Source organism: Mesoplodon densirostris, chromosome 3, assembly GCF_025265405.1.
Source record: "Mesoplodon densirostris isolate mMesDen1 chromosome 3, mMesDen1 primary haplotype, whole genome shotgun sequence".
Classification (NCBI taxonomy): Eukaryota; Metazoa; Chordata; class Mammalia; order Artiodactyla; family Ziphiidae; genus Mesoplodon; species Mesoplodon densirostris.
In genome coordinates, this window is record NC_082663.1 from 90,542,876 (window position 1) to 90,559,610 (window position 16,735).

Here is a 16,735-nt window from a genome sequence, read left to right on the forward strand (position 1 = left end):
TTACATTCCTATTTTTTATTTTATAACTGGAAGTTTGTACTTCTTGACCATTTTCACACATTTCACCCACCTCCCACCCCCTTCCTCTGGCAACCATCCATTTGTTCTATGTATCTATGAGGTTTTTTTTTGTTTTTTTCTAATTCCACATATAAGGGAGATCATATGGCATTTGCATTTCTCTGTGACTTATTTCACTTAGCATAATGCCCTCAAGGTCCATCCATGCTGTTGAAATGGCAAGCTTTCATTCTTTTTTTAAGGCTGAATAATATTCCATGCTGTATATATATGTATACCACAACATCTTTATCCATTCAAGGGCGCGCTAGCTCTTGACATTTGCTTTTCAAAGAGATAGTTCCCAGGTCCTTGAGAAACACATTTCTGGGATATAACGCTAATAAAACACAAAATGACAGAGACCTATCCAGTCTTCAAAATAATTTATATACATTTCAGAGAGATGAAAAAGTATACAACAATTACCAGTTTTCTAAGGCAAGTGCTCTTAAGAAAGGGAAATCCCTTCTTCCATATCCAATAGGGAGAATTAAGTTTTAAAAAAAATTTTGTCATTACATTTGTCTAATTAGTTATGTGTAACCTTTGTAATTTTACTTAACCTTTCTCAAAAGAATAATTTAAGAATAAAATAAAAGGTCTTTTAGGCTTAAAAAAATACAAATAAACACCTACGTCTCTTTGTTTAGTTCAAATTACTCATTTTCCACTAAATTCTTTTGGTGATGGACGCTTCAGAAACAACTCTCACTGGAGGAGCAAACCAACTTCGGTTCTTCACGCATGCTAGACTCTGGAAGAGGTAAGAACTTACTACAGGAGACTACTCACAGGACCTGCTGCACACTTTTTAATAGCATCCATCACAACTCCAGCATTGTCTAACCTTTTTTAAAAAAGAAGATCTCAGGCACTGGGAATTATAGGAATGAGAAAGACACTGTTCCCGCCTTTCAGGCACTTCAAGCCGAAAACTAGTTTAAAAGAATCAACGTTACAATAGATGCAAGTAAGATATACAGAAAAAGTGACTGATTCGAAGGGGTGAAGGATGCGTATTTAGGGTTGGAGGGTCCGCGACCCCAAAGCAGCTTCCGTTCCCGGAGATTTCAGCTCCCGGGATCACCCAGCACCCCGCGGGCACAATTAACATTTTAATCACGTCTCCGTCCCCACCCTCCGAATTCCTTTCCGGCTGCCGACCCGCCGGGTAGTCCCTTCTAGGCGGCCCCAGCTTATCACCCCCGGCCCGGCCACTTCCCGGCCGCGGCCAGGCGAGCCTCCCAAAGTTTCCTGTGACGCCGCCGCCCGCCTCCGGCCGCATCCCGCCCACACTCCCACCCCGGCAGCCCTGGACACCGGCTAGAGAGGAGCGAGTTACAGGGACGGGGAGAGCTGAGCCACCAGAAGGGCCGCGCGACCCCACCCAAGCTGGGGAGCGAGCCCGGAGGGCGGCGGCCGACGCTCCACGCCTCCCCTCGCCACGCCCGCAGCCCCCGGTCCGCGCGCGCCCACCGGGCCTGGTGCCCGAGTCCCACCCCTCCGGGGTCCAGGCCAATCGGCCGCGCCCCGCCTCCTGGGAGGTGGTGGAAGAGGGGGTTGGGGGTCGGGAGGCAGTGCCCGCCTTCGGCGGGTGCCCATTGGCTGAGACCTCGAGGGTGCCCGGAGACCGGAGTGCAGCTGGATTGGCCGCGGAGGCTGGTGACAGCAGCGCTCATTGGTTGTGGCGGCCCCCGTGACGCGGGGTGGCGACTGGCTCCCGTGTCTGAGGGGCTCCTGCTTGTCAGGTTCTAGGTAGGTGAGTTTCGCGCCGCCCGCGGCAGGCGCTGTTACCCGGGGCAACGCCGGGGGAGGGGGGAAGAGTTGGGAAGGCCAGCCGAGAACTGGGGCAACACTCCCTGCCCGCAGTGGGGCGCCTGGGGCTCTGCCCTGGCTGCGGCGGTTGCGCCGGCTGCGCCGAGGGCTCTTTCTCCGCCCTCAGCCATCCCCCCCCTCCTGCCCCCGGCTGCGGGGTCTCCCGTCCATCCTGCGCCCGCGGCGGCGCATTCCTGTTTGCGGCTTGGGCCGGGCTGCCCACCCGCCCGGGCGAGGCCCGCCCTTCCCACCCACCCGGGACTGGAGGCTGAGGGGGCGGGTGCCGGCGCGAGAGGGCTGAGGCGGGCGCGACGGCTCCGCCCAGTCGCCGGGTCCGGGGTTTGCGGGGTGTGGGGCGGTGCTGGGAGTACTGTGGACACCGCCCATCACGCCCGCACCCCCTTTTCTCGGCGCGATCCCCTCGGCGCGGGCCTCGGGCTGGGCGGCCACCCCCAATCCCTAGGTGTTCCCCCAGCCCCTTCCTACCGCTGGGGCCTTGCGGTCTCCCTGGACCGGCACAGTCCGCCCCCAGCTCTTCTCTCGTGTCAGCTTCCCCACCCCCTGCTTTTATCCCCCACCTTCCGTCCCTACTCTTGTCTTGGCCAGGAGTGACCCTCAAGAGATAGTGTGAAGCTAGCGCAGGCGGGGCAATTTCTGTTCTGTTCTCTTTGCCATTTACGGTTGAGGAGGTGTTTGGAGTCACCTTCGGGTCAGCTTTCTGGTTAGTCTCCTTTAGGATCAACTTTCTGAAACCAATTGAGTTGGTTTTGGTAGGGTGGTACGTCTTGCACAAATTAACTGTGAAGTTGTCGCTTATGTGTGTGTGTGTGTGCATTTGTGATTTTGATATATAGTGCTGTGCAGTGCAATGTCTAATAATTTATTAAGGCCGGCACTTTCATTTTCGATTGCCTTATGGTTAAAAAACCTTAATCTTTTTAATTCATAAGAAGCTGCATATATTCGTAGTAGTCTCACTGTAAATTTGACATAAATTACTCTGGGTGTAGTGCCATTTTTTTCTCTTTCTCCAGATGTTTTAAAATACTAAAAAAGATTCTTAAATGGATTCAACAGCGATATAAAAGTGTAACAAAAATCAATAAGAATAGACCAAATCTATTTTAGTGATTAAAGACTAGAAACTACTTTTCCACCTATGGAATGGGGACAGGATTATTTATTTATTTATTTATTTATTTTTGCGGTACGCGGGCCTCTCACTGATGTGGCCTCTCCCGTTGTGGAGCACAGGCTCCGGATGCGCAGGCTCAGCGGCCATGGCTCACGGGCCCAGCCGCACCTCAGCATGCGGGATCTTCCCGGACGGGGGCACGAACCCGTGTCCCCTGCATCGGCAGGCGCACTCTCAACCACTGCGCCACCAGGGAAGCCCTGAGGACAGGATTTTTAAAAACTATTGCAAAGTATTATTTCACTGTGCAGTGTTGTCCTGGTGTATCTACCTATATGGGCTTTAGGCAGACATACTTGTGAAGAGCCGCACATTTGTCAGTGAATGCAAAGGAGGGCTCAGTGTATGTTTTGTGATCTGGGGAATCTTTTCTGCTAGTTCTCTTGAGCCAATGAACTGTTTTCAAAGGTACTGGAAGTATATTAAGGGAGTACATAGGCATACTTGGAAACCTTTCTCCAGTTTCTTCCATGAAAGACCTTTGGTGAAGATCTGTTTCTCTTCCATACTGATGGTTGGCAGCATTAAATATATACCATGTAAAATTATTTAGGGTCCGGTTAATGCAGCTTCTGCACTATTTCAGAGTTTGATGTCAGTAGTTGAAGGAATAATTCAGGCTTTTGGTAGACCCTTCCTTTTCATTTCATCTTCAACTGTTATGTAGCTATAACTCTGGTCTGTGAACATTTCACATTTGCCTTTTTTTCCTCCAGTATTTCACTATGAAAAATTTAAAACAATGTAGGCAAGTTCAGTTGTGCTGTGAATACTCACCATCTACACAGCAATAACATTTTCAGGACAGCTGTTACATGGCATATACTAAGGAACAGAGGAACTGAAATTATCAAGTTTGAAAACCAGCATAAATATGTATCAAACCAAAATATTGTAGAGTGCTTATTTCCGTTCGTAGATGGTAATAGTGTTTATAAAAACTGTAGTAATTGAATTCCATGAGACTGTTATAAAGCAGTCCTGTGAGTAGGAAGTCATCATCTTTGTAAATCAAGGCCTTGGTGAGTTAACTGTGTTTTGGTAATCAGAAAAAGAAGGAAATCTAATGAACTTGTTGTACAAATAAAAGTCTTGTTTTAAAATTGGACTCTTGTGTTAATAGATTATAGTTTTCTACTTGATTTTTAAATGAGCGTCTTCTTTTGAAGACAGGTCGAAGGGACTATCAATTATGCACTGTTTTGGTAATATACTTAATAAATTGGGTCAATCTTATGTATGTTGTTTTGGAATAAGAATGTTTTTGTAATGGAAAAAGAAAGCTTACAAATGTGAACTTTTTTTAGTATAACTTTTCCACGGAAAATGAAGTAATTTAGAGAGATTTAAGTTAATTTTGATAGGACTCGAAACTATCTTGCGTGTTGTTTCATGGTGTTGCTAAAGGAATATTTTAATACAGAACTTCAATTTGTGATAAAAAGAATAAGAAGCTGGTATAAATTAATTCACATATGTGTATATTATATTTATAATTTTCCCATACTAAGGAAATTCCTGCACTCTTCTTTAAGTATGTGAATCCTGCTCTTCAGTTTTAGTATGCCCTAAATCTGTTTTTCATACTTTGCTCAGTTAATAACTAATTTCTGAAATAGTGAAATTGAGCTATGTCTCAGAATTTATAGATCTTTGGATTGCCTCATTATTATTTTTCCATATCTCATTTGACTTTGGCATGCTTATGTGTGGTTTATTTTTCATGCCATGCCATTGAGAGATAGAAGGGAACAAGGAGGTCATAGTTTTGGAACTTTGGAAAGAATAAGATGTTCAGATAGTTTTTAATCAAAGCTCCAACTTCCCCCCCGCCCCCGCCCCGCCTTCCTCCCTCTTTCCTTTTTTCTTGCTCTCCTGTTTTTATTATAAAAGTTAAATGCTTTAAAATCAATTCAGAAAACTATACAGAAAAAAAGTCATCAGTAATTCCACGATAGTTAATGTTTTGAAATAACTGAAACTTTTGTTTCTTCTGTAACACTCTACCAATCATTGCAATTTTATGGTCTTTATTGCAGTGTGTCAGCACTTACATCTAAACTTGGAGGAGTTCCTGAACTTGAGACTCAGTTAGCCTAAATTAGAAGAAGCCTCCAAAATCTGGAGGAAAAATGGAAAATAATCAATAGAGGACTGATTAGAGTCAGAACAAAAGAATCAGACCCAAGCAATTACCCACTTTTCTTTTTTTCTTAAGTATAAATATAGTCCTAGTTGACCATATGAAACTGCTGTATGACTGAAAAAATATGGAGCCTCTCAGGTTTTTTCTTTGGAATTCAAAGTGTCCAGGTAAGATGAAGTTTACTTAGTGCCTTTCTACAGAAGTTTTCGGATTTTTCTATTTGGGGGTGATATTTCATATTCAGCTTTTAAAAAATTTAATGTCATGCATGATTTGTAATTACTTCCTAAATATTCACTTATCAAACTATGACTAATTTTTAGCCTATACATTATCACTGCTCGCTATAAGCTTAATATTGTCTCTTCCTTTAGAAGGTTTTAATTAAAAGACTGAAAAGTTCAATGTATGTGTTTCTTGTGAGATAGCAGGGTATAGTGAAAAGAAGAGTCATTTATTTTGGAGCCAGATAATCTGCATTTCAGTCAGAAATTAGGATTTTCTTTTGTGGGATCTTGGGCAAGTTTCTTAATCTCTTTAAACCATAGTTTCCTCATCTGTAAAGTGGGGATGATATAATTGCCTCACAAGATCGTTATGAAGAAGAAATGAGACAATTGAGGTAAAATGACTGAATTTAGGGAGTGTTCAGCTTTCACATTCAGTTCCTTTCATGGTAGTTTTCATTTCATCTCTTCTAGTATTACTGTGTTTATTCTACGATCCTAAAAGTCCCTAAGTTTTAGACTTCGGAAATTAAAATAATGTACATTAAGCTTACTTAAATTGAATGATATTTACATTTGTACAAACCAAATAATTAGAAATATCTCAGATTAGCTGGGGTTTTTTTTTTTTTTTTAGCTCTTGGGTTACTGTATCTCAGTAGCGATAATCAGAAATTTACCTTAACGGATTTTTACCTCAAAATATGTCCAGTTTGTCTGAATTCCTGAATTATTTTTCTTTCACATTAGATTATCATCTGTTGTTGGATGGTTTCCCTGAATTCCTTTCCTTTGAACCACAAATATTTGCTTAAAAGTGGTACAGAAAAGCTAAATGTTACCTTCTTAAATCTCTAACTAATGCTCCCTGCTGCCTTAAATTACATTTACTTAATCTATTTAAAAGTTAAACTTTATTTTCAAATGTAATAATACACAAAACTCTTAATTGAAAGTTTTCTGTCTCCTACAGAAATCTCCTATATGATTATTTTTTAGGGAGCGACATTTTACAGATATCCCTATTTCAAAATGTGTGTTCAGTAAGTATGGGGTTCTGATTCTTAAAGAACACACACTTATAGTTTAAATGCACAGACCAGGCTATAGTTATTGGTTGTTGTGAAGCAAGCACTGAACTGGTAAAAAGTTAGGATTGGAACTAAATAGTCCTTATTGTCTCATCCAGCAGTAAAACAAAGATTTTGTGATCTAAGTCAATGATTCTCAATATTTTTTCCACCCAAGTACAAGATATGTACATGTGTGACATATTCTAATACGTAGTTTTCTAGTATGCCCTCTGTAATTCCATCTTACCCTCTCCCACTCTAGGAAGCATATCAGAACGCAAGTGATTGAGAATGACACTATTATAGGGATAAACTTGAATCTACTCTGATTTATTGAGAAAAGTGAGTCATTAAAAAAAGATAAATAACTATTATTAGTAACAAATACTTGAGACACACCTTATAGTACTATCGTTGAGACCCAAGTTATTTCTGCATTTTCCTGAAACGAATGCTTCTTCACTTTTTCTTATCAGCATTGTAATGCTTATGTAAGAAGAGAGTACTAATTTTATGTAATTGACAGTGAAGAGCCTTACATTTTAAAGTCAGAGTAAATAAAATAACATTATCATAGAAAAATTGAAATTAGTTTTCCAGTATAAGTTATTTTACTTGTAGAAAAGGTATTTCCATAGTAGGGCAAATGGTTTTAGGAAAAGGGGAAACTCTTAATAGTAGAATATTTATATTCTAGGTGTTTATTATATAAAAATGCTCTTTACAGTGGCTCAGTCAGAAAAATTTCTTTAAAATTACATTTCTGTGAATGAAATTGCTCTTGAATAGTTCATCCTACATAGAAGTAGTCTGTATAATATACAGTTTGAAGTGAAGACTTAGGAAAACTATGTTCATTAGACCCTTAGCATTAGCAAGTGGTATTTCTTGAAATCTTTGTGGACCTAGGATATAACCACCTTCATAAAATACAGATTTAATTGAAAAATTTAGTTGATCTCTTCAGACCCTTAATGATTCTATAAACAGGACTCTGTCGTCAAAGTTGTTAAGCAATTTTTTGCTTCTAAAATGAAGGCTGGATGATTTTCATTACATCATTAGTATACATGCAGAGTTTCTTATTCTTGGCTTTTTTGCCCTGGGGTTTGTAGAACAAAAGAGTGTTTTTGGCTTAATCGCAAAGCCTGCTGCACTGTCACAAAGTTGAAGAGTTAGTCGTTGGTCACTGTAATGCTTGCTGCTTGCTGCTGTTTCTTGGTCATAGTTTGACAGGAGTTGGACACTTCAGGAGTTTGTGTCCCTTCTACTTTCTGTATGTCTTCAGCTTGGGAAGATTTCCCAAGCTTCTCCTGTCAGTTGTTGGAACTTTTTGTTAATTTCACATTATACCAAGAATAATGCATTTGACTCTTCTACCAATATTCAGTTTTGGTAACAAATGGTTCAGTAGCCACCCTAGCAGCCACATGACTTCTTACTTCATGAGAATGTTTATACAGTGCTCTGACTTTCTCTTGAATTATATTTCCTTCAGAATCACATGCTTTCTATATACATTCGTATACAAGTTAGCCATCATTTCAACTTTCAGTAAGGTTTTAAAGTTTTGCTTTGGTAGGAGCAAAAGAAACATTTTAAGTATAACCTTTTTGTTTGTTTTAGTATAGAGCCTGTGGTGTATGGTGGACTTTATAATGACACTGATCCAGTCCCTGTCACATTTCTTATCCATTCTGAATTTACTGCAAATTTATATGTTTTGGTTAAGTACCATCACTTTGTCAGGCCTCTTTACTTTCTATATATTGAATAAATTGGCAATAGTAGATTAATTAAAGGGAACTGAACAGTGCAGTTGTATCAGATAATTTTTAATGACAAATAACTTGATCATTATCCTGATTATTTATAAACAATTATGTTGGACAAAGGATAAGAATTTTCATCTAGATTTATATATAATAAACTTTTTGCAAAGCAGGAGGCTGATTTCTTTCTCTTACCAATAGTTATGTGTGTGTGTAGATGTATATATATAGTATATTGTATTATGATTATTTATGCATAGCCCTTTTTTATCCCCTCCTCAACATTTCTAAGGAAGAAACAGTTTCTGTCAGTAAAAGTTTTTGAGTAAATTACATGAATTCAGATATTGTTATGGGGGAGGGGCATTGACATTTCTTTAGTGCCTGCTAAAAATGTTGGGCATTTTTGTGCATTTGTTTTTATTTTCATCACAGCCCTATAGATTGGGTAGCTTGTATTTTCTTTTTGTGATCTGGAACCAATCTTAGGTCATATCCAAGGAGATTTAGCTATAAAGTGATACCCGGGATTTAAATTTAGGTCTTTGATATGCTAAATCTCAAATAAATGAAATGATAAAAGTCTAAACATAGTGAACCATTAGCAGTCCTGGACTTAACAGCAGTTTCAATTACTTGGGAGTGACTCTAAAAGTCCATTTTGAAGTATTTGAAGTTTTGCTGAAATAATTTCCTCTTATTGGAAGCGAGACCCTAAGATATGTGTGACCTCACCTAACTGCCCAGTGTCTACATCTCACCTTGACTTTGTTCTCAGTGTGAAGTTATCCTGTATAATAACTTTTGTCAAGTGATAAAATGTTGCTTCTTTGTAAAAATTTTCCTGAAAAAGAAAGCCAGCTGCTAGAAGTGAAGAAAAAGTAGAGGCCTAAGAAAGTGGTAGATCTTAGCCAGAAAATAGGCATTTTTCAATATGTTTAAAAATGGAATGTTGAATCCAGTGAGTCTGGATGTGAATCAATCTACCACACCTTCTAGGGAAACAAAACTTGCCTTGTGGAACATTGTTATTGAATGTTTCAGCTCTGTCAAAAATTCTCATGGTTTTTATATTTCTTGAAAATGTCAGGGGTCTTATATTCATAAATTCTATCCCATTTCCCTTCTCTCTCACATTCAACAATAATATTGAAAGAGATTTGACTGTTTATAAATAGCTGCTACTTTCTAGAAGTTAATGTCATTCTGACAAATATCTTAAAATACTAACATAAACAATAGTATTCTCACTTAAAAGATAATATGGGTGTCCTTTTCTGAGTTTCACAATTAATTATAACAGTAGTAGCTAGTCAGTGGTGATGGCCTCTTTCTAAGGTTATGATGTTCTATTAATATTTTGGAGCCAATTTACCCTGTCACTGAAACTGGCAGTCTAAGATTGAAGTAACTTAGCTTAGAGATACTTGCTATTACATGTCCTTAAGGTAGCTTACATTGTAAAATTAACACAGAAATGTTCTATGCTATACAAGAGGCAAGTTGTTGCAGGAATGGGACAGAGAGGAGGAAGGTGTGAGATTCTTCTTTTTTTGGTTATTCAACAAATGTTAGTAGAATACTCACTTCATGTAAGGTCTTACTTTATGGCTACAGATAATTTTAAAGCATAGAGAAGTTTCAGACTGTTTTCTTCAGAGAGAGAGTAGATGTAGTGTAAAGAGCATGACTATTAGAGCTAGACCCATTTAGGGTTGCATCTGTGCTACCTGTAATTAGTTGTATGAATTTAGGCAAATAATTTAATGCTTATATCTTGTTGGTTTTTTTTTTTTGGTTTGAAAACTAACCCCAGTTTTGTCTAACTGATAATGATACTAGATTTTTTAATACCTTTCAGTTGCATGAGACTAAACCCCTACTCACAGTATCTTGGGGCACTGGGACAAACAGGAGTGTATTCTCTTTAGGTATGGATGGATTCAAGGGCTCAGTGGCCTCAGCAAACTCAGTGGCTCTCTCTTGTGTTAGATATGCTCTCAGGTAGGATTTCTCCATGTGGAGCTCCCTGATGGTTTACATTCTTTCAGTTTAGCAAGCCCAACGTAAAAAACACTTTTCCTACTCATAGTTTTAGCAAAAGCCCTGGGATTACATCTCACTGAATGAGTTAGGTCATTTTTCCATCTTTGATCCTGTGGCCAGGGGAATAGTATATGATGATAGGCCAGATCTGGATCAGGTGTTAACTATTGGAACTGGGAATAGGAAGTGTGGTCAGCCACGTGGTCTGAACCATGTGGACTGAGAGTCAGGGTTGGTGGTTCACTGAAAGTAAGAAGTTACTGTTACCATGGGAAGTGGGAGTGGATGCTGGACAAGCATAACCAAAAGACATTCACTGTAATCCTCCTAATGTGCATCCATGTCCTCCCTCATATATAAACCCTTGAAAAAATGCCCTCATCTAATATAATGCAGTGTGTCACTTAAAACTTCCAGTGCATTTACCACTTGACCCCCAACAGAGAAATACAACTCAAAGACTTGTTTAATTACTGCATCAAACTTTAAGTCTAGAATCACTGGGTAATTTCTCTCAGTTCTGTTTGAAAAGACAGCCCAGGGTCAAGAAACTTATGGTTAAATCATAAATATAACTAATTGTAATAAAGCCAGTATTCAGTGATAGAAGGAAAATAACATAAGGACAATAAAAACTCTTAATTAGAAAAGAGAAAAAGGGGAAGTAACCCACAGAGATTTTCCAATCCATAATCTGTACATATTTCATTGGTCAGGGGTGGCAAGGACTCTGCCTGGGCAGTGGAATTATATATATATATATATATATATATATATATATATATATTTTTTTTTTTTTTTTGCGGTACATGGGCCTCTCACTGTCCTGGCCTCTCCCGCTGCGGAGCACAGGCTCCGGATGCGCAGGCTCAGTGGCCATGGCTCAGGGGCCGAGCCGCTCCGCAGCACGTGGGATCTTCCCGGACTGGGGCACGAATCCATGTCCCTTGCATCGGCAGGCGGACTCTCAACCACAGCGCCACCAGGGAAGCCCTGAAATAAGATTTTTGATTAGCCAACGTGGCTGTCTCTTGTTCTACCATCCAGGAAGATCTTTGTTATTCCTCCTCCTGGTCATAGCCAACAGGGGTATTGAGAAGAATTCCCTTACTGGGGCCTGCACAGTTTTAGCAGCCCTTTTGCTGTTGATGAGAGCTTGGAGTCCAGGAGGACATCTTGAGGGCTGAGCAGTAACAAATCTTTGCTGGGAGTTTCTTAGTCAATACAACTTTCTTATAAACTTAGTAGGTTTTTGATTTATTTGTATTTGACCAACTTCTCCCCAGTACCCAAAGCCCAAAGCCTAGTCCTTGAATCAAACTATTGCCCTGTTATGTCTCTAAACAACTTTGCCACCCTAACCCAGTGAGTAGTTCTCCAACAGGGGGCATTACTTTATTTTATTTTATTTTTACCTCGGGATATTTGGCAATGTCTGGCGACATTATTATTATCACAATAGGGGGTGGTGGGGTGAGTAGGCAGGTGTCACTGGCATGTAGAGGTAGTGCCCAGGGATACTGTTAAACATCCTGCAATGCACAGGACAGCCTCCCACAACAAAGAATTTTCCAGTTCAATATGTCAATAGTACTGAGGTTTGGAATCAAGCAAATCCTAGGCTTCTCAATCTTCATCTTGGCCTCTGTCTCTAGGCCATTCAGAGCAACTTGTTGAAGTAATGGTGCACAACTGGTTTGTCCCTGCTCCCAGGCTGTAAATATATTTTTTGCTAGGATGGTTGGGGAGGAGCCCAGAGCACCAGGCTTTCCCCACCTTTTATTTTGTGTGGTTAAAGACCCGAATTTTAGTTTAGGGATATTTGATTTTCAACCATGTAAATTGCAAGATAATCAGCCATCTTGAATTTGTAATGAAAGACTGAAAAGATTTTCTTTTTATTAAGACTTCACTCAAAGTTTGCTTCTCTTTTGAGGGGCCTTACTGAAGACTGCTGCATAGTAGGCAATATACCAACATTCTGACATTTTTACTAAGTGCCCTTCAGTTCCATTCTTACTAGGCAAGTAGCCTGATTTTTTTTTTTTTTGAGGTGGGAATTTACCAGATGTTTTGCTTATTATGGATTGGTCACTTCTCACCCTATAATACAGGGATACCAGATTCCCTTCATTTTCTTTTATTGACTCAATCAGTTCTACATCTTAGGGCTGTCATTTGTAATTATTGATTTCCAGCATAAATTTTTATATTTGTCAGTCTTCTTTTGTATGCCAGTGTTAGAAATCCAGTTAAAAAATCAATCCTTTCCATCTCTGTAAGTGGCACCTCCATTTTTGTTTATGCTCAGACCACAAACCTCGAAGTTATCCTTGACTCTTTTTCTTTCACCTCCCCAATACAATCTTCCAGTATATTCTGTTGGCTTCAAAATATATCTGACATCTGACCAGTTCTTATCACCTCTACATGGGTCACTCTGGTTCAACACCATCTTCTCTCTCCTTCTATGTAACTCCTAGCAAGTCTCCCCACTACTACTGGTACTCTCAGAATATTTGCCTCAGAACACTAATAACATCTTTTGAAAAGTAAGAGATTACATCACTTTTTCTCAGAATCTTTCACTAGCTTCCCATGTAACTTAGAGTACAAGCTCAAGTCCTTAAAATGAGCTAGTTTTGTGGTCTTGCTCTCCCTCCCTCCTGAGGATCTTTCTCTGAACGCAGATTTTACCGTTGTCTCCACCACTCACCCATGTAGGCCTCCTTGGTCTTCCTTAAGTAGGTATTTTGACTTACTGTTCCCCCAGCCTGGAATTCTCTTCTCCAGATATCCATATGACTCACTTCCCCATCTGCTCTAGATCCTTGCTCAAATAGCACTTCCTCTGTAAGTTCTTTGATTACCAAACAGAAATCTGAAATCTCCTCCCTCCCCCATACTTGTTACCTTTTCCCACCTTTTCCTTCATTATAGCCCCATCCTTTTCCTGCTTTTTCTTTCTTTATAGCCCTTATCACCACTTAGCACTTTGTATTTTACTTATTTATTTTGTATTTTTTTCCCTCTCTCTAGAATATAATCTCCATGAGGGCAGGAATTTTTGTCTCTGAGTTGTGTGTTTGTGTGTGTGTGTGTGTGTGTGTAGGAAAATTCATGACATATTTTAGTAGCCTTCCAGCAAATATTTGTTGAATGAATTAATAAATAAGCCAAAATAGTTTATTGCATCATGTAATTGATAATTCTAAAACACTGATGAGAACACCCTGCAGAGGGAGAGAGATTACTCATTTAGCAAATCTTCTGTAGGGGAGAGGGGGAAAGTGTCATTAGATTTATTAACCTAGACTGTAAGTCAATATAAGTATAAAAAATATGAAGTAACGGGACCCCTTGGTGGCACAGTGGTTAAGAATCCACCTGCCAATGCAGGGGACAGAGGTTCAAGCCCTGGTCCGGGAAGATCCCACATGCTGTGGAGCAACTAAGGCCGTGCACCACAACTACTGAGCCTGCACTCTAGAGCCCATGCTCCACAACAAGAGAAGCCACCACAATGAGAAGCCCGTGCACTACAATGAAGAGTAGCCCCTGCTCGCCACAACTAGAGAAAACCCGCGTGCAGCAACGAAGACCCAACACAGCCAAAAATCAATCAATCAATCAATCAATCAATCAAAAAAGGCCAAATCTATTCTAACATAAATAAGGCTTTAAAAAATATGAAGTAACATAAGAAATATAAGTTAAAAATATAAGTAAATGTCTTACAGGGAAGGGAGCCAAAGGGCTTTATTTCTCATTGGAGGTCTCTATCTTTAGGGAGATACTGTTTCTAGTTTCTAAGTTTGTCTGTTATGCAAATACCCTTGTAGTACCTTTTGCTTAGAAGGCTCTGACTGTGCAGGAACTTGAGAAATCCAGAGAGAATTGTTTCCCAGTAATAATTCTGCATTCCAGCAGCTACATCTGAACTCACCTGAACTCAGATGTGATTAAATCTAGAGATAAAATGTTTTCAAAGTTTTCTTCTTTTCTCTTGTCATCCCTTGGCACTTCTTTGGGTTGGCTTACTGTCAAATAGGTACTTCCTGTGTTCTTTCAGTTTAGCAACTTCAGCTGAAAGTTTTCTTTCTGATTAGGTCCTGCAAAATTTTGGGATTGAGTCTTATTGGTCCAATTGGGTCACATGCTCATTCCTGAACCACTGCTTGGGGCAGGGAATGTGCTGATTGTCCAGACCTGGGCGCCTATTCCACCTGCACCTATTCCAGGAACTTCCTGTTTATTCCAGGAACTTGAGAGTGGAAAGGATCAGTGCCACGCAAACTACAGTGATTGACAATAGAGAAGGATGGTTCAACAGAAGAAAATTTAAATGCTGCTACCAAAAGGAAGGGAGTTGAAAACAACACAGGTCCATCACTTACATTCACATGCAACTCACACTCATTTTTTTTTGAAAGCTTAGACTCTTATTGTATGTAGTCATTCCTGCCTGATCTATTTTTCACCTAACATCACATCATGAATAAGAAATTTTCTTTGAAAACATAATTTTAAATGGATATAAAATTAAATTTAAATTCATTGCTTGATTTTAGATATTTGGTTTATCAGAATTAGATTTTGGTTTATCAGAATTAGGATGTTAGTTATTGGAGAAGTAGGAGAAGTAGAGATCAGAAGGAGAAGTAGGGCCAGGACTGGGGTGAGGCAAAAGAGATGCCTGGGACACAAAGTGTACGTCGATACTCACTTTTAGGGTCATGCAACTGCAGGGTGGCACTTGCATGACCCTGAGAGTGAGTGTCTCTGTAAATTTTGCACCCTGGGCACCTCTCTTGTCTCACCCTAGTCCTAGTCATAATGAGAAGCACATTCAGGGAATGGGAACTATGTTTGGCTGTGAGTGTGAGTTAGAGATGGTAGCCTGTATAATTGAGCAAGTTGGTGGGAATGATTAAGGTGCACTAGATAGTAGTTATTATACATTTTCACTTGTCTATAGAAACCTTTGCTGAGCTCTGATAAGGATGATAATACCTTTGAAGTAATACAAGGAATATAAGTTTTGTTCATGGGTTTATAGTAATTTGAATAAGGAAATGTTCCATTTAGAGATACTACCGAGCAAGCTGTTATTTATTTATTTATTTAAATTTTATTTTATTTTTTGCGGTACACGGGCCTCTCACTGTTGTGGCCTCTCCCGTTGGGGAGCACAGGCTCCGGACGCGCAGGCTCAGCGGCCATGGCTCACAGGCCCAGCCGCTCCACGGCATATGGGATCTTCCCAGACTGGGGCACGAACCTGTGTTCCCTGCATCGGCAGGCGGACTCTCAACCACTGCGCCACCAGGGAAGCCCTGTTATTTATTTTTAACTCAAACTATTTCAAGTGGAATATTATTTTTTTTCATTGAGAAATAAAAATTGTAGAAAAGACTTGAGTTAGAGAGTGTTACATAAGTAATACCTATGTACTTTGACTAGCTTCCTTAAGCAAGACATTTGCCACTGCTCAATGTTGGATATGGAATCCCAGTAGAATAGTTGTCTTTCTTGTTCTTAAGTCTTTGAAAATAACTTTCTGTATCATAGTGAGAGACTAGAATATGGAATTCTAGACGTCTCTCAAGTTCCTTTGCTGATAGAGAAGAGAAGCTGAAAAAATTTTAAATTAAACAGATTGTCCAGTAATTTTGAGGCCTGTGCTTGAAGTGGAATTAGGTAACATATGTAATGTGTGTATACTTAGGTACACATTCACTACGTTTTGTTTCTTGGAAATCTGTAAGTAATACTGTTTAATATTGGAGGTTTGATTTAAGATACTCTATTGAAAGCAGTATAGAAGTCATGATTATAACTTCTATATTTAAATATCATTTTAAGGCTTTGACAACTTTTGTCAAAGCCTTACTTTACACGAAAGCGTACAAATCAGAGAAAGCCGTAATTCCCCTTGGAATTTCATCCATTCAGTAGCCACTTGTTTGGTGGCTATAACGTTCAGATATTGTGTAGGATGCTGGCTATATTAAGATAATAATCCCTGTCCTTAATCACGTCACAGTTTAGTGGAAGAAGAGGAATGTCATAACACTTTCATTGTATGTTGATTAGATTTCCAACTCATTCTAGTATTGAGAACCTTGTCAAATCTACAAGGGTAAAATGCTTGTTAGGGGGCAAAGAAGGAATGCTTTTGAAAATGTGTAAAAAGCTTAGAAGAGTAGGAGACGTGGAAGATACTCCTGATATACTGTGTTTGGTTAGTTTCCTGACCAAAAAGAAAGGAATAATCTTATTTATTGGTAACATGTATGAAATGTCCTCTGATTCATGCGAAAGTCAAGGAAACAAGGGAAATGACTGGAAACAGAATAGGCAAACAGAAAAGAGGAGCTTGAAAGAAGAGAGTTGAT

General features: G+C 39.7%; 1 protein-coding gene across 5 annotated transcripts in view; it reads left to right on the forward strand.

Moving 5' to 3' along the window:
* The first annotated feature begins 1,749 nt into the window (after window positions 1–1,749).
* Window positions 1,750–16,735, forward strand: part of FER (FER tyrosine kinase) — a 470,473-nt gene continuing 455,487 nt past the window's right edge. Inside the window, exon 1 of one of the 5 annotated variants that reach the window (XM_060093231.1) lies at window positions 1,750–1,818. The gene's annotated coding sequence lies outside the window, so the exon portion shown is untranslated. Of the gene's footprint in view, window positions 1,819–5,195; window positions 5,387–16,735 lie in introns of those variants that run through there. The other 4 variants (XM_060093230.1, XM_060093228.1, XM_060093233.1 and 1 more) reach the window with 4 other exon arrangements.